The 21,435-nt window shown below is 43.8% G+C and overlaps 1 protein-coding gene across 9 annotated transcripts in view; it reads left to right on the forward strand.

Moving 5' to 3' along the window:
* Positions 1 to 902: 902 nt before the first annotated feature.
* Positions 903 to 21,435, forward strand: part of DENND2B (DENN domain containing 2B) — a 167,496-nt gene continuing 146,963 nt past the window's right edge. For 4 of the 9 annotated variants that reach the window (XM_069554462.1, XM_069554473.1, XM_069554466.1 and 1 more), the window contains exons 1-2: positions 903 to 935; positions 1,182 to 1,315. The gene's annotated coding sequence lies outside the window, so the exon portion shown is untranslated. Of the gene's footprint in view, positions 936 to 1,034; positions 1,519 to 21,435 lie in introns of those variants that run through there. The other 5 variants (XM_069554461.1, XM_069554472.1, XM_069554463.1 and 2 more) reach the window with 3 other exon arrangements.

The raw sequence follows: 21,435 nt of genomic DNA on the forward strand, positions 1-21,435 counted from the left end.
CTCATGTTAATATGTTTTTTTAAGCAAAGGAACAACAGACTATCAGTTTAGTGCTTCTATTTTTTCTATTCCATCAAGAACAAGTTATTTCCAATTTGCATCTTAAACTCCCCATTATTTTTTATGCTTGCTCTACAGCTGAGTAAAGACTTTTTTTGAGATTTGTGACAATTCTCTTGGCTTGGACTTTGAAGCATGTCTTGGCCTTAGAGACTGTTTATGGTCATTCATACATGTTTGTTCCTTCAAAATGTAACTAGGCTTGTGAGAGTCAATTTTGTGCATTTCAACATTAAGTTCTATTTATTATGATTTATGGGATGAGAAATTGGGTTACATGGCTTCCTAACATCCCACTAAGTAGTATGGCTTTTGATTTTAAGTGATTTACATTATTCTTTTCCAATTTGAACTGTCATACTGCATTAACAATTTCTTTCAGAATTCCATTAATAAATCACAGATTTTCACTGCTAGTATTCCATTGCTTATTCCTAATGACACCCCTTTCTAGTTGGTTTTGCAAGCTCATGGAGTATTTAAAAACAAATTCTCACAATGCTCTTAGAACATTCGGTTCCGACCAGATGCTTTGGAACTATAGCGCTTTCAGAGTTCTTCCGCCACTCCCGCAATGCCAAACGTAGCTTCCTTTAGTGTCTTTTAGGGCTTTCCAGGGCTCCCCTGGCCTCGGGCTGGGAGAGCGGGAAGAGCTCATCGGTTAGTTTGAAGGCAGGCAGGCTGTACAGACAGCTTTTCCCAGACTTTCCCAGCTCCGGTTTTTCATGCATACCAGCAGAGCCGCTTTTTTCCTCCAGTGATTGAAACCATCTGGACTGCAGGGGCGTCACGTGTGTATGAGAAAATGACATAAAGTTTCAGACCCTCTTGTGTTTTGCTCCAGACCCAGACAGTTCTTGGTTTGATGGTCCGAGGTGAGGGCCGGTCCAGTTTAAGGACCAACTCCTCATCCTGTTCTCCACCCCCATCTTCCCATCCCCAGCGCCCTCCCTCCCCAGCTTTGCGCACTCTCAGCGCGGTTTTCTTGTTCCCTCCAGAGCCTCCGAGCATACCCCTCCGCCGGGCTCCAGCAGCCCACCCTCCCTGTCTCGGGTGGAGGCACACCTCCTCCACGCCCCCTCCACTCAAATCTGTGCTCCCTCCCTTCTCTCTCGCTTCAGCCCGGCCGCAGCCCCGGGCGCGGATGCCCGCCCGACGACCGCCCTCTCTCCCCGAGCGGCTCCTCCTCCGGGCTGCGCGGCTGCAGGCAAGCCCCCATTCTTGCGAGCACCCAGCCCGGCTGGGGGGCTCAGAGGTAAGTGCGTCCCGGCCGCCGCCCAGGCTTTCCCTGCCCGCCTTCCCTCCAGGAGGTTGCTTGCTGGCCTGAGTGCCCTTGCTCCAGGCCGGGTGGCGGGCAGGAGGGGCGCCGGTTCCGGCTCTGCCGCGCCCTGCTCTGCGGCTGCAGTCTGAGCCCTTTCCCCGCTATTCACCACTCTGCCCCGGAGGTGTTCCAGTTCGGTGAGTATTAGCGATCCCCGGCCTCTGAAGGCGCAGAGGAGCAGGGTTGGTGGGGGCTGCCCTCCGGGCGGTCCTGGCAAACCTTGCTTCCCGGCTCCGCTGGGGCGCGCAGTTGGGGGTGGGGAACAAGGAGCCGAGGGTCTGGGGAAGCGCAGAGCTGGTGTGCGAGGAGGAGACCGAGGTCTGGGCGGTCCTGGTAGTGGGCTCTGTGCGAGCCCCTTGATGCGCCCTAGCTGCTCGGCCGCTCTTACCTGCAGCTGTGGTAGTTTGTGTGCAGGCTTCTTCCAGAACACACACACACACACGCACACACACACACACGCACGCACACACACGGAACTCAAACAAAGGAAAATTAATTTTGCTCTATCACTTTATGATTACCTTTACTTTTTTTTTTTTGCTGTTCTTTTGAAGTGCACTAAGTATTGAAACTGCATTTTTAAGTGACCCAAGACCAAAGGAACACACTTTAGCCAACGTTTATGCTCCCTGATTAAAGAATTTCGTAGTTTGTAAAATTCAAGAGACTGAACGTTTTCAAGTTTTATAAAGAGAGATTATTGCATTTTCCTGTGGTCTTTATGAGAATGTGGTTTACCTGTGTGAAACAGCTTCACTAAGTAAGAGAATTTTGCTTAATGCTGCCTCAGTCCACCTCTTGCTTTATCCTGATGAGGCTGTTTCTTCTGTTTGGACGGCAGGGTCTTGGGAATGGTGAAGGGGTCATTATTCCTTCTACAGGGCTGTTTTGAGCTAGTGCTTATGTTCAAGTTCCTCAGTTGGCCACTTAGGATAGGGCCACCAAGTTAAAACCCCAGTAACTGTATTACTGTTTTTTTTTTTTTCTTCCCAGGTAATATTTTCAGAAGGTGAATCCCTTTGTTGATGAGGTTTTTCAGAAATAGGAGTTTCTAAGGGATCAGATAGTCTAATTTCAGAAAGCTAATCAAAGATAGAGACCAGATTGCTCAGTCTGTCTCCCATGGTGAATTAGGGACAGCACAAAGCAAGAGCTAAATAGAACCTGTTGAACGCGTGGAGTGAATTAAAGCTTCTTGGACTCTGCCGGCTTGTCTGAGGGTTCCCTTGTGACTACATAGATTAAGGCTTCATTGTCATTTACCCAGTAAATATTACCCTTGGAAAAACTCCCCAAGATATGTGGGAGGTTTTCTGAAGCGTATATGGAAAGTGATATTATCCCCTAATTGGGCCAGAAGGGCTCCCATCATTGGTAGAGAACCCCAAGGCAACTGTTTCTTCGAAGTATTTTTTCTTGACCACTTAAATTGTTATTGGCTTGATGATTGACTAAAAACTTTGCTTTTGGGTTTGTTGACTTGTCGGGAAAAGAGGAGCAACATAGAAGAATGAAGAGTTTAAATCCATTGGCCTAAAATATAAGAAGCTCAGAGGAGAAAATGATCATGAGCCAGGGTAACTTTATAGAAAAGATTTCAGTTAGGCATTGAAGCAAAGCATGGTTCTGAAATCAGTGGAAAGTTGCTGGGGAGAATTTTCAAGAGGGAAGAGAGTAGACCTTTTGGACTGGAGCTAGGGAGAGAAGTGGTGCTTACTGAGCATCATCTCCTCTGTGCCATATGCCATGTTCTGTCTTCCACCCTCTAGGGCTATGGCATAGGTACTGCTCTTGTTTTAAAGAGACGTGGCTACACAGATAGGTCGCCTGTTCAGGATCGCATAAGTGGTAAGCGGTGGAGCTGGAATTCCTGCTCCCTGTGGTCTGACTCTAAAGGTTGTCCTTCCCCAGGGACAGTGGCAGGTTCAGCTAAAGCAGACCGGTCAGCTTGAATTCTGGCTTAGGAGCTGGGACTTCATCCTATTACTCTGTCTGGCTTTTAAAGATTTTTGAGAAAGGAAATGATGGGTAAAGCAGTGTTTTTAGAAGATTATTATGACATATGTGTATAGGAATGTAACGTGCTTATCTTAGGTAACCTCAAGATGTAGTTCTTAATTGGCAGCCTAAAGAGAGTGAGTGTGGTCAGGATATCTCGGTGTGTAAATTTCCACCTCGTTCCCCCTACCCTTTGATGGCTTCGTTCACTGGGTGAGAACCGATTGCACAGACTACAGGGCTGCCAGGGATCAGAGAAGCGCTGGGTCCGAGCAGGTGAGCGTTGGCATGGAATGTGTACGTGGAGCTCCACGACTGCTGGTTTGTCCTTTATGTTTCCACGTGGTTCACAGTGCTCTGGTGGAAAGGTTTTCCTTTCCTGGCTACCCTGGGGAATAGATCAATGTTGTAATTTGTTTGAGAGCCTAAGTGGCAAAGTTGAACCCCCAAACTAGGGCCTCTGCCCTAAAATGTTAAGTTGAGATGCCCTTTCCTTTCAACATTCCCTTGCTTCTTAAAAATGCCAAAATGTGAAACTTGGCACTAGCAAGGTGAAAATGAATTGAAATTACCTTTTTATTAATAAGACCAGTTAAGAAAAAAATGTAGATTTATTTCACTTTTTTGTTATGGAGGAGCAATAGGTTGCATTTGGGTAGTTACTGTGTAGGAATTTAGAAGGGATTGGAAAGCCAGGATTTTGAGATGTGCAAAGCTCTTTCTACTCTGCCACATTTCCTACCAGTTAATTGTGTTGTTCACTTGTCCAGCTCGGGAGCTTGCAGGGCCATCCACTACCCAAGTTTATAGCCAGGCCCTTTGATTCTCTGCAGATAATGGGCACAGGAAGGGCAGCAGTGGGTGGAGCCATTTTGCTAGAATTGTCTCCCACTTTGAATGCAATCTCGATTTCTTACTCTTCCTTGTCAACCTCTGGGCCTTTCCTCTGAATATGTCAGTGCTCTGAAGACTTGGTTCTTAGGCCGAGGGAGATCAGGTAACAGGCGATGAGACAGAAAAGGGCAGCTGACAGAAAAATCGCTTGTCAACTGGAGAAGTTTTGTTTTATTACTAAACTCATGTTAGAGTCAACCATGTTTTTTTGTAAAATAAAAAGATGCAAAATGGGCTTCCCTGGTGGCTCAGGGGTGAAGAATCTACCTGCAGATGTAGGAGACATGGGTTCGATCCTTGATCTGGGAAGATCCCACGTGCCACAGAGCAACTAAGCCTATGCATCACAACTGCTGAGCCTGTGCTCGAGAGTCCGGGAGTCACAGCTGCTGAAGGCCACACTCACTGAAGCCTGTGCTCCACAAGAGAGGCCGCCACAATGAGAGGCCCGTGTATTACAAGTAGAGACTAGTCCCTGCTCACTGCAACTAGAGAAAAGCCCTCGCAGCAATGAAGACCCAGTACAGCAAAAATTAAAAAAAAATGTTGCAAAACTAAAATTTCATCTCAGTTCTTCAAATTACCTTGATGAGCCTCTAACTGGAGAGCTTGCCCTATTGAATGAGGCTTTGGTTTGTGAAATTCTTACCAGCGGCTCTAAATGTGTCAGGATGTGACTCAGTTTGGGTTTGGACCTCCGAGGAATTTGTCCCCTTGAAGTAGGGAATTTAGAGTCCAAAGATATGGGGTAAGGTTCCAGCTTTGCCGTTTGTTCAGAAGTGTCTGGAATTCGATGTTTCTTAGCTCAGTTTATCTAGTTCTTCTAGATCAGAGTAATCTCCCAGGATGAACCCATAGTTCATGCCCTGAACTATGGGTCCTTGGCTCCTTCTCCCATTTCGTATCTTGTTATCACTTGAAACCCATTTTGTTTTATCTGTGGCCTGTGGTTATAGACGAGAAAGGAAAACTATCTAGGATTTTTCTCCAGAGAATGGCAGATCTTTTGGTATGAATTTCTGTGAGAATGCTCTTGAGGTTAGTTTTGAGAGTTGAGGGTCCCAAGAAGAGACTTTGGCAGTGCTCTTGTTTAAATGTCAGAGATGTTTTGGTTGCATTTTTGGCTCATTGCTTACACAATTGTTAGTGTTTTTATATTTGGTAAGCATCTATCATTTTTTTAATTTATTAAAGGAATGATTTACATTTTCCAAGATAGCTAAAAGCTTAGAAAAAGAAGACTAGAATATCCTTTTGATACTCAGATGTAATCTCCTAGAATAGTAGAACCATTAGACTATTTTAACCCACTCCAGCTCCACCTCTAATTATCCTTAAATCTCCACCTCCAAATATTCTTAAATCTTTCTCAAGAGATTTGCCCTTTCTCAAGAGACTTCACAATCTCTCCAGGAAATGTTTCCTGAGCTTTCCAGACTGATGATCATAGATTATCTCTTTGTAGTTAGCCTGAGCTTTTTTTTTTTTTCCTCTTAGTGTTTCTTGCTTTTACTCTTTTCTCATGCCTCTTATTGCACAATTGTTCACAGTGTGGGCGTATTGTCTTTCTTGGACCCTAATGTCAGCTACCAGAAATGTAGATTGCCCCTTCTGTACCCATCTTTTCATTCCCTTTCTCTGGCTAAACAAGCTGAGTTGCTTTCTAGACCTGTGCTTATACGTGTTGTTTTGTGTGTTGTTTTATGCAGTAAGTCAGTGTCAGATGTGTTGGCAATTAGAGCTTCCAGATTGAAGGATGCTTTTTGGAAGTAAAATGTGCTTTTTTCCTCCCTTATCAGCCTGAGTGGTTGTGGAACATATGTAAACACTGGAAAGGATCTTTAAAAAAAAAAAAAAAATTATCACCAAAAGAATTTTACCCAAGTCTTTTAAGGACTTAAAAAGAATCCAGCCTTTGTAAGATTGTAGTAAAAGTAACAGACTAACCCAATTAAGGCCTTTCTAGAAGTGTGGGAATCATTTGTTCAAACCAGAATCTAGGACCTCTGAGTAAATATGATAGAAATAATCTGCATAACCCTTTATAACAGCATAAGAAAGAAAACCTCTTTGAATGGGCCTCTTGTGATAAAGCGCCGTAGTGATGAGAGCATGCTGAGAGTCCTGGTGGTCAGTGTTCTGAAAACTGCTGTGAGTGGGCCAGTGACACTGTTGGTGACTTCCTTTGATATGAATTTGGGATTTTGGGTGTTAATTTGAATACAGTTTGAAGTTTGAATCTAGAATACTTGTGAATTTTTTATCCCTTCTCCCTGTTCTTTCCTTTCTTGAAGGCTAGATTGGAGTATTTCCTTTTAATGGAAATTAAAAGGAGTATTAAATGGAGTATTTCCTTCCTTTTAATGAAGGAGTCAATGTCTTAGGATATTTGGTCAGACACTAGTCTTCAGGAAGCAATGTTCATCCGCTCTGGTGTTCAGCATTACTGAATATCTGCCGTGGACATAGCACATTGGCGAGTGCTTGCAAGCATCTCTTTGTGCTCTTGTTGCTTTTCTTCAGTAAACATGCTTGATACAAGGAGTCTGATGAATTGAGGAGTGGGTAAAGAAGTTACATGGGAAGTAATTTTTGGATAACCCTGGTTGGAGTATTGCTGTGGGGATCTGATCTAGATGCTGAGATTACTCCTGATAAAGAGTTTCAACATGTGAGCATATATTTTCTAGTAAGTGAACAGGGTTCAGTCAGTTATTTTTGCTGCTAGTCATGTTAGGTTATGTTTACAGTTGCCGGGAGCGCCACTTAAATGTGGTAGCTCCTGTATTAGAAGGTACCCAATGGGTTAGTAGCAAGGATTGCCTGGAGAAGTTTTTCCTAAAACTCTGGTCTTGGCACTTGAACCAAGGATGGATGCTAGGTGCTTAGACCCAAGGGGCTTCTACACAACCAGCATGATCCTAACACTGGGATCCAAAGGGAATAGAAGCTCCCCTGAAACTTTGTACCACTATAGGAGGGGATCAAAGCTTTTTGCTTCTCAGTAGATGTTAGAATCTATACACACAGATCTTGGGATGAAGAAAACCAGCTTACAAATGACTATATAGTGCTATATAGGCTTAGGAAGAGGATGGAAAAACAGGATTTAAGGTCAAAGTGGAAAAACAGGATTTAAGGTCAAAGTGTTCATTTGAGTCTTTAATGTCCAATTTATCAGAGATAAACCACTGTGTGGGTTTTGTTTTGCTGTTTTTGTTTTTCTCTACATCTGTAGAGATGTTTTGGCGGATCATTGCCTTAAATTAGACCAGGATTTAGGACCAAAGTGTTTATACAGAAAGTGATAGCAGTCATGGGAGATGGACAGAGGCCACTTTGTATCTTAATTCAGGTGGACCATTTTTAAAACCCCCCATAAGCAGCTCAGCAGTCCAAATTAGTTAGCAGTAGCTTTGCTGAAAGGTATTGGTAAAATAACATCTAGCAGCCTTTTGTCTGTTCCAGGTTTAGATAAGAGTGAGAAAGCCAATTTGGGAGCAATTTCATATGCTCCACTCTGCCCACGTTCAAGTCGCCTACGTGGTTCCCATATCCTTGTCACTGGTACTGGTCCCTGGGGGGCCAGGGGCAGATCTCAGGATCTGAGGCTCAGACGTGGTTGAAACCACATCAACAGCTGGTCCTGATGGGTCAGCCTTATTTTCTGTGGTTATCATCAGGGCTGAGGGTGTGGGGAGGAAGGTGGGTGGGACAGGGAAGACAAACAGAAGGGCCATGTAGTTCCTTGGAAACTAAGCAAAGCAATAACCTCTTAGGACTTCTTTCCCCCTCATTGACTTGTACTTTTGTTCTGTTGGAAACTCTTGTCACTTGAGGTCATTCTGTAAATACTCATAGTCACTAGCTGAAAGCACTGTGACGCCTACACAGTGGTGGGAGGATCCCTCCTAGATGGTTCTCTGGATGTGTGTTTGGTCCATTTTCTTTCCCTCTTTTTCACCTCAGTTTTGATGCTTTTTTTGTTTGTTTGTTTGTTTTGTTTTTAAGGAATAAAATTTGGCTTCAATGTCCAGGTTTTTTTTTTTTTTTTTGTCTTTTTTTTGGCTTATGGAGACTAGGGGTAGGGGGCCAGAGTGTGACATGTTGCTGGATAGGAGAGGCTTTTACAACTAGACAAATCTCCAGGAAAGAAGAGACAGAAAAGTTTCCACATAGAGCACAAGGATTGGAAGTCAGAAGGGAAAATGGCCTGGCAGGTGCTTTGGCCGTTGTGACTATCGCAGCTAAGGTGGGCCTGATGGTTGGATGATGGGATAGTGCTAAAGATATCATGTAATCCACATCCTTCCTTGAAGATTTTTTTTTTTCCTTAAGAGAAAGTATAGTTCGTTGACTTTAAAATTTTTAGTTTATGTGATGTGTCCACAAGTAAGTTTCCAACACCCTGGTATGTGTCTGACCCTATGCCAGGCATGGTAGTGGGTATACGAGTATGTGAAAAAAAAAAAAGAAACCAAACCAGTCCTGAACTTAGAACATATAACGGTTGCCTCCAGGCAAGAGTACTGGAGTGGGTTACCCTTTCTTTCTCCAGGGGATCTTCCTGATGCAGAGATCGAACCCGGGTCTCCTGCATTCCAGGCAGACACATTAGCCTCTGAGCCACCAGGGAAGCCCCTGAAGATCTCTATAAAGTATTAAATTATCAAGCTTTAACTCATGAGTCACAAACAGGGGGTTTGTGGCCCTGGATGAGGCTTAGGACATGCAGGTTTATGGAAAACCCTTGGGTTGAATGGAGGACTTTGGAGATGTTGGAGAGCCCCAAGGGTCACTCCGGCCCCCTTTTCTTCTTTATCTGCCCTTTCCCCAGGTGATCCCATGGCTTTAAAGCACTGGCGTTCATAGAATGTTTACTTTGTACCAGATTCTGTTCCAAGGGCTTTACATGAATTAGTGTAATCTCCAGGTAGCTTTGTGATATAGGTACTGTCATCCTCACTTAAAGGTGTGGAAGCTGAGGTCAGAGATGAACTTCCTCGGGATCACACCGTTTATAGACTGAAGAGTCAAGATGTGAGCTTAGTTGGAGGCTGGATGCCAAGCCCTTGACCGGTTCTGTTTAACCTTCTAATAGGTCCTGAACTCCTCACCCCATCCCTTCTCCACATAGCAACCAAGCTATTACGTTTGTCCCCTACTTTAGCCTTCATAAGGATTCCTGCCCATTACACTTAGAATTCACGCTTATAACCAAGTCCTTATGTGCTCTAGCCTCTAGCCCTCCCACCTACTCTGTGTCTTCTGTCTCAGAGCCTTTGCCCTGCAGCTGAGGTGCTCTTCTTGAATACTGCCAGTTTGTACTCTCAGTTCATTCAGGTGATGGCTCAAACGTGCCACCTCTGGGAGACGTTCCCTGACCATATGAAGTAAGCTAATCTTAGTCAGTCTTTAATCTGTGCTTTGTTTTTATCCCTAAAATTGCATTACGTATTTGTGTGTTTTTCCTGTCTGCTTTTACAAAAATAAACAAATGCCATGAGGTTAGGGAGTTGGTCCATCTGTTTACTGGTATCTTTACTTTTCAAAACAGGACATGGAAAGTTTTCTATAAATATTTATTAAATGAATAAATGGTGTCATATGCATTTGATGTGCATGTTTAACATAACTTTACTTGGATAAAAAGTGAAGTAGAAAGGGGTATACAGGTGATATACACAGGTCTGGGTCTTACTTGGGAAACCTGGCGTGCTGCAGTCCATAGGGTCACAAAGGGTTGGACACGACTGAGTGACTGAACTGACTGGGTCTTACTTGACTTTATATTTATTGCCAAAGATTTGCCGTAATATCTGGCCCAAAAAATGCTCAGAAAATCTTAGCTGAATGAATGCACTGTTTGATTTGTTTTGAATTCCAGACATAGGAGTTCAGTGAAGGGAGAGAATAGTGTGGTCTGGAGTGCTTTAGGACTTACAGACTTTTGAAGAAGAGATGGATTTGGTTGGTCATATAGGAATCATAGAGTAATTTTTCTTAAACTAGAAGGATTGTTAAGATGATCTGGTTCAATCTTTCTGTTTATAGATAGAGAAACTGAGCCTACAGAGGCAAAGGACATGTCCAAAGGTACACAGCTAGTGTATGCCAAAAATGTCTGGAATCCAGATATTTTGATTGTTAGGTCAATTCTCTTTCCTCTACACAGTGATTTTGGCTTGTGTGGGATAGAAATTAGGATGGAAATTAGGCCTAATTGAATCAACAGGTTTGTACAAGAGATCCATGGGAGATATGATGAGCTGAATAAGGTGAAGACCAGATCCTGGAGGATCTTGAACGTTATCTTGAAGACTTTAAATTCAGAATGACAGGGAAGCATACGGAGTGCTTTAGGTCTTGTTCTGTCTTTTCTCTCCAATGAAGGTGATGTAGGTATGGAGAATAGATTGGAGTTGAGGAAGGAAGTGGAAGGAACCTTGAGGAGTTTGGAGGCCCTTGTAACAGTTCAGGTGTTAGTGCAGTTAGGGGCCTAGTTGCATTTCGGTTTGCTTTTAGAAATTTGTAGGAGGTTTTGAAGATGACACTCAATTCTTTGGTAAGATGCGTGTACGCAGAATTCTTAAGAGAGAGCATGGGAGTAAAAAGCCTAGAGAACTGGCTTTTTACCTTAATTCTGTATATGGTTGTAAATGACATTTTAGGATCTAAGTGATGATTCCTCTTCAGGCAGCTGAGCCTGGAAAGTAGAGGTAGAAGTTAACACTATACTAGTGTGAAAATAGTGATGGAGGGAGGGGGAAGGGCAGGAGGAGCAGATGGACAGTGAATGGGATCAGCTTCCAAGGAGGGCCTGGACATCTCTGTCGGAGGAGCTATGTTGTGGCTAGGGAGTCAGGCCTCCAGGGACCACAGCCTCACACTGTCGTTTTAGGACTCAAGAGGCCAGTGGAAGTAAGATCTGCCTGCTGGACCCACAAATGCTTTGGGTGAATGGGTTGTGCTAAAGCCTGGGCCCATACATGTATCCATGTAGATTTTCAGCCAGGGCTGATGAGAATAGATTGATACAGTCCTTACCAGGCCAGTGAATTGGCACAGGGTATGATACTTTAAAAGTTTATTCCATCCTCAGGAATCTTTTTCCATCTTTAAGGAAAAACTTTAAAAGTCAGCAAGAAAGTAAGAACACAGACCTTCAGATAATATCTCATACTGGATCTGAGAGTTTGGGTGGCAGGAAAAAATCTGGTCCTAGAGTATTCAACAATTACTTACTGAGCAAGACCTGTTAAATACCAGATGCTATGCTAAGTGTTGGAGCTTTACTCTTTTGATCATATTGCATCAAATGTTGTTGATACAGAATATTAACATTTGGTTCTATTTTGCATTAAGTTCTTTAAGCCCCTTGGGACTCTCCAGGCAAGAATACTGGAGTGGGTTGCATGCCCACCTCCAGGGGATCTTCCCAGCCCAGGGATCAAACCCAGTTCTCCTGCATTGCGGGTGGATTCTTTGCGGTCTGAGCCACCAGGGAAGCCCCAAAAGTTGTATAGCTCGGTCCATAAGCCCTCAGTTAGTTCAGACTACTCACTTAAGCTTGCATTCACTTGTTAAATGTGTACTGTGTAATAGGCAATATACTGAATGCTGAGGCAGTTTTGAAGAAAACAAAGAATTGGTAAGGGTCCTCAGCTGGTTGACTGGAATTTGTTGGGTAGATCTGGCAGCTTCCAGTTTGCTGGGATTGCTGGCCAGGAGGAGAGTGCTCTCAGCACCAGTGTACCCCTCCACTTGATCGGCCCGCACTGGGCCCTCCCCTCTCTCCCTGACCTCTGTGCCTGGCCTGACTTTAAATTTAAGAGAAATGAAAATTAGCTTCTTTGCATGAAGTGTGGGAAGTTCCACTGGGGCAGCACTTCCTGATGAAACCCTCTAAGTTTGAAGTCTTTCCAGAAGAATTTCTCCTGCTTGTGTTAAGCCCAGAGAAGAGCGTTCTCCACAGGGGCTTTTTCCCTTCCTCTGAAAACTCCTTTGCCTGCAGTGTGGGCACAGGGCACATGGCGTGTGTTGTTTCTCAGGCTCTTTACGTCTGCCTGCTTCCATGGCTCTTTGGGGGTGTTGTTTTCTGAGAACGAATGACAAAAATGAGAGGGAGGCAATCATGCTAATTTTTCCCATCGTTTGGAAAAAGCAGCTGCTCAGAACAAAAGAAGACAGATGTAGAAGAGGAGTGTTTTTTTGTTTTTCAAGAGGAGTGTTTTATTGAGCCCTTGGATTGCTATCCAGAGTGAGGTTGTTTTCCCCTCTGTTTCTTGGCATCTGGAGCCAGCTTGTATACTGTATGAGGTTTGCTCTTCTTTCTTCATGTCTGTGGACTTCTTTAATAGAAAACTACAAAATACGACATTGCCTTCAACTTTAAATTGGTTCTTTAAAAAATGTAATGTGTGCATTGTAGTACACTGTAAAAAATTAAGTTTCACTTTGCCGACACCCAGAGATCACCACTATTAATATCTTTGTGCACCCTCTTCTAGATCTTTCTCTATGCATATCTATGTACATGTTTGTATTCTTTGCTTTTTACCAAAGCAAGATCATACTAGACATACTATAATTCATTGTTTTATTTTTTTTTATTATCTCCACTTTTCATGTTCTGTGGATTTGTATTTTAACTAACACCCAGTCCATGGTTCAGATCCCCTTGTTGACCCCCAAGTATCCTATCATTTTTTTCCATACTGACATTGAACCAGTAACCTCACACTGTATCTGGTTGTTATATCCTTTAAGCTTCTCTGAATCTAACTGAGTCAGTCCTTTTGTATATTATCTTGTTGAAGAATTATCCTTAATAGGTTCCTGACTCTGACTTGCGTATCGCCAAGAGGCTGGCAAATATCGTTTAATTCTTGTGACAACACTAAGAAGCCTGTTTTATTATTGCTTGTTTTTGTATACTCTCTTCCTGTGAGATGCTATTCCCCAGGGATTCAACTATTTCCTTTATGTCAGAGACTATATCACCTATATCTCAGTAGTCACCTTAAGAGCCTGAACTCTTGAGCCAAATGGTCTGGGTTCAAATCCTGTTTCTACTGCTTATTGTATCTGGTCCTGGACAAGTCATTTAACTTCTTCATGCCTCAGTTTCCTCATCTGTAAAATGGGGTACTAACAGTGCCTACCTCATAAGGTTTTTGTGAAGTTAGATGAGTTAATATTGTAAAGTATTCAGAACTACCTGACATATAGTTAGTGTATGTAATTATTGCTTTTGGACAGCTGGGTGACCCACAAGTGCCTCAGACTTTGTTTTGAGAAATGGAGTATTTCCTGCCATATCAGTAAACAAGGATGTCACAGTCATCAGCAATTGCAGCCCTCCAAAGTGAGCTGTTAAGCCCTAAGGGCACTCAGGAAGGAGAAGAATGCCTGAGATTTAGCAGCCATCCCCTATGGTGAGCCCTAGGTGAAAAACACAGGATTCTGGCCCAGGAGAGTTGAAATGCATATGAAAGGAATGATTTCCGTGAGCCCAGACTCTTGCATCCTCCCATACAAAGAAGAGTGCTGAATTCCTTAATTTGGGATTTCTGGTTTTCTCTAATTAACAATAATCTTTTGCTGTTCAGACTGTCTTCACTGTGTTGCAAAACTTCTGTCTACCCTAGCTGCCCCCTCACCTCCTCAGAAGAGTTCTGTCAGGGTTACTTGAAATGCTGTCTTCCCTTCTCGAAAGTCCTAAAAATGCCCACCGAATAAAACTATTACTCTCAACTTTAAGGATGTGACTGTTTTTTAAGCTGACATTTCAATACTCATCTCCAGAAAGCTGCGCTTTGTTCTGTTTTCACTGGCTCCTTCACAGAGTTGTCTCTGATTTCTCCTCTCTCAATAATCACACTCATAAAGTCTTGTCAGTCCATTTCCCAAAAGTCCTCCTTGCTCTCTTGCTGCCTCCAATGCATTTAAAGTCTTGACCATCTTTTTCCTGGAATGCAGTTTTAATGTTTCAGAATGCCTGCCCCTGGATGTTCTTCAGTCAATCTCCCAAGCTGCTCCCAGAGTGAGCTTTCTGAAATACAGGTCAATTACCGTACTTCCTTGCTAAAAACTCTTCCTTTTTCATGAGAAATAACATACAGTAAAGTGCACAATGAATTTTAAGCCAGCTTTTTCACTCTCCTCTCTTATCCTCATCAAGAGGCTCTTTAGTTCCCCTTCACTTTCTGCCATTAGGGTGGTATCCTCTGCATATCTGAGGTTGTTGATATTTCTCCTGGCAATCTTGATTCCAGCTTGTGATTCATCCAGCCCAGCATTTCACATGATATACTCTGCATAAATGTTAAATTAACAGGGTGACATGGCTTGCTTCTTGGAAGTAAAGCTATGACAAACCTAGATAGTGTATTAAAAAGTGGGGACGTCACTTTGCCGACAGAGGTCTTTGTAGTCAAGTTATGGTTTTTCCAGTCTTGTACAGATTGGACCATAAAGAAGGCTGAGAGCTGAAGAATTGATGCTTTCAAATTGTGGTGCTGGAGAAGACTCTTGAGAATCGTTGGACAGCAAGGAGATCAAACCAGTCAGTCCTAAAGGAAATCATTTGGAAGGAATATGTGCTCAAGCTGAAGCTGCATTAATTTGGCCACCTGATGTGAAGAGCAGACTCACTGGAAAGGCCTTGATGCTGGGAAAGATTGAAGGCAAAAGAAGAAGAGGGTGGCAGAGATGACACGGTTAGGTAGCATTACTGACTCAATGGACATGAATTTGAGCAAACTCGAGGAGGTAGTCCAGGACAGGCGTTCTGTAGTTCATGGGATCGCAAAGAGTCAGACACAACTTAGCCAACAACAACAACAAAAAGTGCACAAATATTAAGTGTGCAGCTTAATGATCTTTAACATTTGTGTTTGCCCAAATAACTATTACTCAGAAAAGAACATTTTCAGGGAAGTTTGCTTTTTGTGTCTTCCCAGGGAGTATCTGCATCCTTAGCCCTAACCATTCTTCTGTGACCATTACAAAAAAATCTTTTCTTAATCTTCATGTAAGTGCATCACAAATGTTCTTTATTGAATCTTCTTTGACAGGATAATTCCAAACTCATTTAATGTGACATTAAAAAATCTTTGTCATCTGGCTTTTACTTCAGGTCCTCCGTGCCTGGCTTCCCCTTCCTGCCATGCTGAAATGGCCTGTGGTTTGCCAACACAGGCTCTTGCTGCCTTTCATTTCTGCACTTGATATTCTCCTGCTCTTCTGACTTAATTCCCTGGCAAATTCAGTTCTTACAAATGTAGATATCCTTATTTACATTTTTCCTAGGGTAGTAAAATGAGGCCCACCCAGGGTCTATTCCTCATACAAGTTTTGTACCTTAGTAGCAATGAGCAGGCAATGGCACCCCACTCCAGTACTCTTGCCTGGAAACTCCCATGGACGGAGGAGCCTGGTGGGCTGCAGTCCATGGGGTTGCTAAGAGTTGGACACGACTGAGCGACTTCACTTTCACTTTTCACTTTCATGCATTGGAGAAGGAAATGGCAACCCACTCCAGTGTTCTTGCCTGGAGAATCCCAGGGACGGTGAAGCCTGGTGGGCTGCCGTCTATGGGGTCGCACAGAGTCGGACACGACTGAAGTGACTTAGCAGTAGCAGCAGCAGCAATGGGCAGACTGAGATTAGTGCTGGGGTCTGAGGGTTCTTTTCCCCTCTTGAGAGGAAGTTCATTCAACTCCTAGGTTGAAGCCTTCAGCTTGTCACTTGAAAGGGTGACTCCAATTTTGGAATTAAATGTTGAGATCCTTGGGCCAATAAACAGTTTTTTTCCTTCTGGTTTGTGATTTGTTTATATGAAAAGCTTTTACAGATTTTTGCAAATTAAGTAAAACAACACATTTACACAATAACCCTTGTTATACAGAATTCAACTGTGTAAAATTCTATGGTCCTGGAAAAAGTAGCGTGTAAGGTCACTCTTCTGGCACATCTGGTACTGGGAATTCTTTTGCTTTCATGATGACAGGGCTTCTATTAATAGGGATCAAAATAGTACTATGAAATGAAATTGTATGTGGTCTTAAAAAAATTGATTACAGTTTTTTGTTGCTTGTTTGGAGCATTTGTTCAGCAAAGTGCTGTACTAGAGACCTGATTCAGTTTTGCTTAGAGCAGATTGAATAAACTCCAAAAGGGTTGATTCGACCCTCTACAGAAACACGAGGCCTTGAGATGAGTGGTTTTTCCACATTTTAATATTTTCCAGGATGACACTGAATGCCTTGCCCTTAGAGAACCCTGAGCCAGCTAATAATTCTTCTAGGCTCTCGAGAAGGAGAAGTGGGAGATTTATACTATTAAATAGGTGCCCAGACCTTTCCAAAAGAGCCTGGAAAGGAATTGTGGAAGAGATGGAATGTAACTAGCAAGGCAAGATAGGGAAAGCCTCATGACTTTTGAGTTCTTGTGGGAAAAGATTGGACTTGTCTTCATTTTTTCCAATTCTCTGTTTTCAAAATACTCTCTGAAAAGCCTTGCTCTCGGGGGATATTAAGAGGGAATGCTTCAAGGAAGAACTGAGTCAGTGCAAAGACCTACTCTGTGCCAGTCACTACTTGATATGTTCATAAATTCTGCTAATTGTCACAAAGACAAGGAAATGATGATGCAGAGAAATTAAGGAACTTTCCCAGGGTCCCGAATTTGAACCCAGGTTCATTAGATGCCAGAGCCCTTTCCGCTATACTGTGATGCTTCTTTGTGCTGAAATCATGGAAAATGAGCGATCTTCTGGACTGAATTAGGGAACTCATGGTATCCAGCTAACTGTTCTGAAAAACTCTGAGTATGTTTTATTTGGAGGTGTCTGGGGAGAGGAGTAATGCTGGTAAGGAGAGATGTGTTGAAGGGGAAGATGCTAGGAGTTCTTCAGACTGTCTGTGTTTCATGTGATGGGATCTTGGGCCATGCTGTGTGGCATCTCGTCCTTGGTGGTTGGAAAGAAATGGCTGCTGAATTCATTTGCAACCAGTTATCTTTGTGGAGGAAAATGGGAAAAGACTAGCATACTATAGCTTATAGAACTTCATAAAACACGTTTTCGTTTTGTCTTCATGAGGCCAACATAGAATTCCTAGATTTTAAGATTTTTTCCCAGGAAAGGAGGCCAAAAATAAAGCCCCCAAGTGTATCATCATCACGTCATATAAGAAGGGACATGTGAAATCCGGAATAATGAATAAATTAAAAAACCCATAAAATAGGATAATAGAACAGCTCTTTGTAAGAAAGTACCTTATAATAGTTTGTTAGATTTAAACTATTTTGAGGGCTTTCCAGGTGGCGCTGGTGGTAAAGAACCCGTGTGCCATTGCCGGAGACTTAAGAGACTTGATTCGATCCCTGGGTTAGGAGGAAGATCCTCTGGAGAAGAGCATGGCAACCCACTCCAGTATTCTTGCCTGGAGAATTCCATGCACAGAAAAGCCTGGTAGGCTGCAGTCCATAGGGTCGCACAGAGTCAGACACAACTGAAGCAACTTAGCACCTACACAAACTATTTTGAATCAAGAAAAAATGACAGCATAAACTTTATTGATATGTTTGTCAGCTTGGAAAGTTTTGTTTGATAGCAACCTCAAGAGAAGCTTGACGGTCCAGCTTGCTTCACACTTTATCACAGGTACAGTTGATAGTGCATTTCAACAGGCTTGTTGATGAGAGCAGCATCAACTGTCAATGGAATATTGAATATGGACTATTCTGAGGAATGGAGAGAAGGGGTAAGTCGTCAGGCTTTTAATCCTGTGGCCAGGCCAAGGAGAAGCAGAAGTCACAGCTCTGGTGTCTGACTGGCGAGGGCTCCCGGAAGATTGCTGCCAGCACCTGTCTGCCATGGCTCACATACCAGGTAAGGGACAGGGTTGCAAGGAGGAGCCTTGCTGCCCACTGTGGATCAGGTATGAATTTCAGATGGTTGCTGAACATGATAAAGACTTGCATCATGGCCTGGGCCAGTATTTAAGAGAACCACTCCTCTAAAGGAATAATCCTGTCTGGTTCTCCAAAATAATCTGAAGGCAGAGACACAGACAAAGGCCCATTGTTTTCTCCCAGGCAGCTGTTTATTGCATTGGTGCTAAGGAAGAGATGGGAGCCCGCCGGCCTGCAGCCTAGGTGCTCAGACTTGGAAGTGGTTCTGCTGTTCCCTCTGGTTATTTTCTCCTTACTGTCTCCTGTGGGAACTTTGGGCAGACTGCATTTTTCCTTCAAGCAGTTAAGTCTTGGCTTTACCTTCTCCTTGGTCCCTGTGCCCTGGGGGTTGGGTGGGGGTGGGGTGGCTTGTTAGTGAACTCTGAGTGCCTGGGAACTCAGAGGAAAAAAGCCTGAGCGCAGCCTGGGAATTCCCCAGTGCCCCTATGGAACACCTACCTTCTGCATTTCCAGGGCCATGCTGGGGAAGTGTGTGTTTTGGCCTCTCTGGAGAAGGGCACGTTAGCTTCCCTTGGCCTGTTTACATTAGTTTGGTCCTTTCTGCCTTTGATTTCACATGAAGCCTTGGGTGGGGGATTTCCCTGCTTCCGTGGAGCTCACTCCTTCCTTTTGTCTGCCTTCTCAATTTTTCCACCTGGGGAAGAGCTGCCCTTGACCTAACTCCTTGTTTCATAGACTTTGCCTAATGAGTGAATCAGTTCATAATCAGGAAGCAATTCCTCTGACTCCTAAAATTCTCTTTTGCTGTATTCTGTGACAATCAGACCTTTTCTCATTTGCCCATCACTGCCTTAGTTGTCAGTACTGTCCTCTAAGAAAGGGAGTAATGGTCTTTCATACCCAGAGGCTCAGCTGCTTATTGGAGCTTGCTGAGCTAAAATGTTGATGCAGTATTTTAGTTCTTTGGAATGTGTGTCTTGGCTGCTCAAATAGAGTGTAAACCTGTTAAGGTTAGGAGCTCCAGGATCTTTCTCTTTCTTCCAGCGGGGAGGGTAACCACCAGTGACTAAATTTGCTGGTGAGATTACTTCATCCTTGCTCCAGTGTCATCCTGCCTACTGAGCATGCCGGCACAGCGTCTCTGAGGTGGACCTCACTCTCTGCTAACATAATGGCTCACAGGACTTCCCTGGTGGTCCAGTGGTTAAGACTCATGTAGCCACTGCAGGGGGCATAGGTTCAATCCCTGGTCCCCTGGCTGGAGAAGTTCCACATGCCTCACAGTGTGACCAAAATAGTAATAATAATAATAAATAGGATAATGGCTCACAGAAAGAGTCCAACACTGTTAGTCAGTCGTGTTTGACTCTTTGCGACCCCATGGACTGTAGCCCGCCAGGCTCCTGTCCATGGAATTCTCCAGGCAAGAATACTGGAGTGGGTTGCCATTCCCTTCTCCAGGGGATCTTCCCAACCTAGAGATTGAAAGCAGCCCTCCTGTATTGCAGGTTGGTTCTTTACTGACTGAGCCACCTGGGAAACCCATGGCTCACAGAAGTGCTAGAGAAAACCTTTTTGCCCCAGGGGCAGTGGTAGAAAGCCTGAGTCAGGCCTCTTTATTCTTTTATGGAAGGTTCCCTTTTCTTTTTGTTCATTTGACACAGTTGAGTGATCCTATCTGCCCTTTAAAGCCTTTTCTTTGTTAGAGGTTCCTGGAAAGCTCACGGACGTTTCCTTGGGTAAAAATGTTCCCATTCCACAGCTTTCACACTCTTTGGAGAATTTCTCTTTTGGATGATCAGGTGGATTTCTTTTCTTTTTTTCTTTTTTTAAACCAGTGGCCCTAGTTCTGTATAGCGACTTCTTCAGTTTCTCCAGCCTTCCTTCAGCTGCTTGATCTTGGAAGAACCTTGCCTAGGTCCCCTGACCTCCCTTCCATGGTAGGAGCATCACCTACCTGTCTGTCCTCCCCTTGAGTTCTGAGGTGCCTCCAGGTTACTCCCCCAGATTCCTGTCTTTTTGACTCGATATTGTGATACATTTTCTTTTGACTTCCTTGTGGTCAGTTCTTCGATGACAGTCTATTTATATGCACATTTAGAACCCTACTGTTAAATCTCAACATTAAAGAAAAATAATCCCATTCCTTTGCTCCTAGCTTGTCCTCCACTCAAGACTGCATTTTCCCTCCTTTGTCACCCATCTGCTGGCCGTTGCAGTGGTTTTCTCTTCAGCTTCCCTGTATTCTGTGCCTACCTCACTCCCACAGTCTTCCCCTCCGGCACAGATCACAGAGGAAATATTTAGTTAGTCTCTGCCAAACATTCTGGCTGTGTTGTTTTGCTTAAGAAGACATGCAGATAAACTGTTTTGATTCTTGGTCCTGGTGCTCGGGGGCAGATGTTCCTCCTATAACGGAGGTATTGTGGTCAGTTGGAAAGAGCGCTGGACTAGAGTTTGGAGAATTGGATTCTAATCTCTGCTGTGCTACTAATTTGCGGTACAGACTTTTGCAAGCCACATTTCTATGTCTCAATTTTCTTTTGTCCAAAGGGACTTTATGATGAAGAAGACACAGAAATCTATGGCGATCGGGACCCAGAGAGTCATCCCAGGGAGCTAGTGGAGTGGACAGGCTAGAGGCAGAGAACCATGACCGTGACTGTCGTTAGTGGAACCAAGAGGAAACTCACGTCCAAACACAGATAAAATTAATATGTCTGGTTACTTTGAAAAAGTATAAACTGTGCTAAAGAAGTGGTGGAAATTCCGTGACAAGGCTGACTTCGGGAGGCGACTGTCTTGGCCACTGCTGGGCCTGTTCTAGGTGCACACCTGTTTGCTGTCAACCTTGGGACGTGGGAGGCTTGGCCTTTGGCGAGTTCATTCCAGAATTCTGCCTCCCACCTTCCACCTCCTTCATAAACCCAGACATATTTGAAACTCAGCCCAGATCTTCACCTGGCTTTGATTTCCCCATCATGGGGAGAATGGGCCTTGGAAGTTGTAGTTTCCAGAAACCTGAAATGTTTGCTAACATGTCCAACTTCTGCATTTGTTGATTACTCCTTCTGTGCATGGCTGCGTTCCAGGCCTTGTGCCCTGAAGGTTTCGTTCCAGCAAGGAAAGCGGGGGATATTTGGGGAATCCTATCACCAGAAACTGGGAAATAAAAGTAGACTAAAGAGCTGAGAGATACCCCCTTGGTGTCGGGAGACACAAGTCTTTGAAGAAGAACAAAG

This window comes from Ovis canadensis, chromosome 15, assembly GCF_042477335.2.
Source record: "Ovis canadensis isolate MfBH-ARS-UI-01 breed Bighorn chromosome 15, ARS-UI_OviCan_v2, whole genome shotgun sequence".
Classification (NCBI taxonomy): Eukaryota; Metazoa; Chordata; class Mammalia; order Artiodactyla; family Bovidae; genus Ovis; species Ovis canadensis.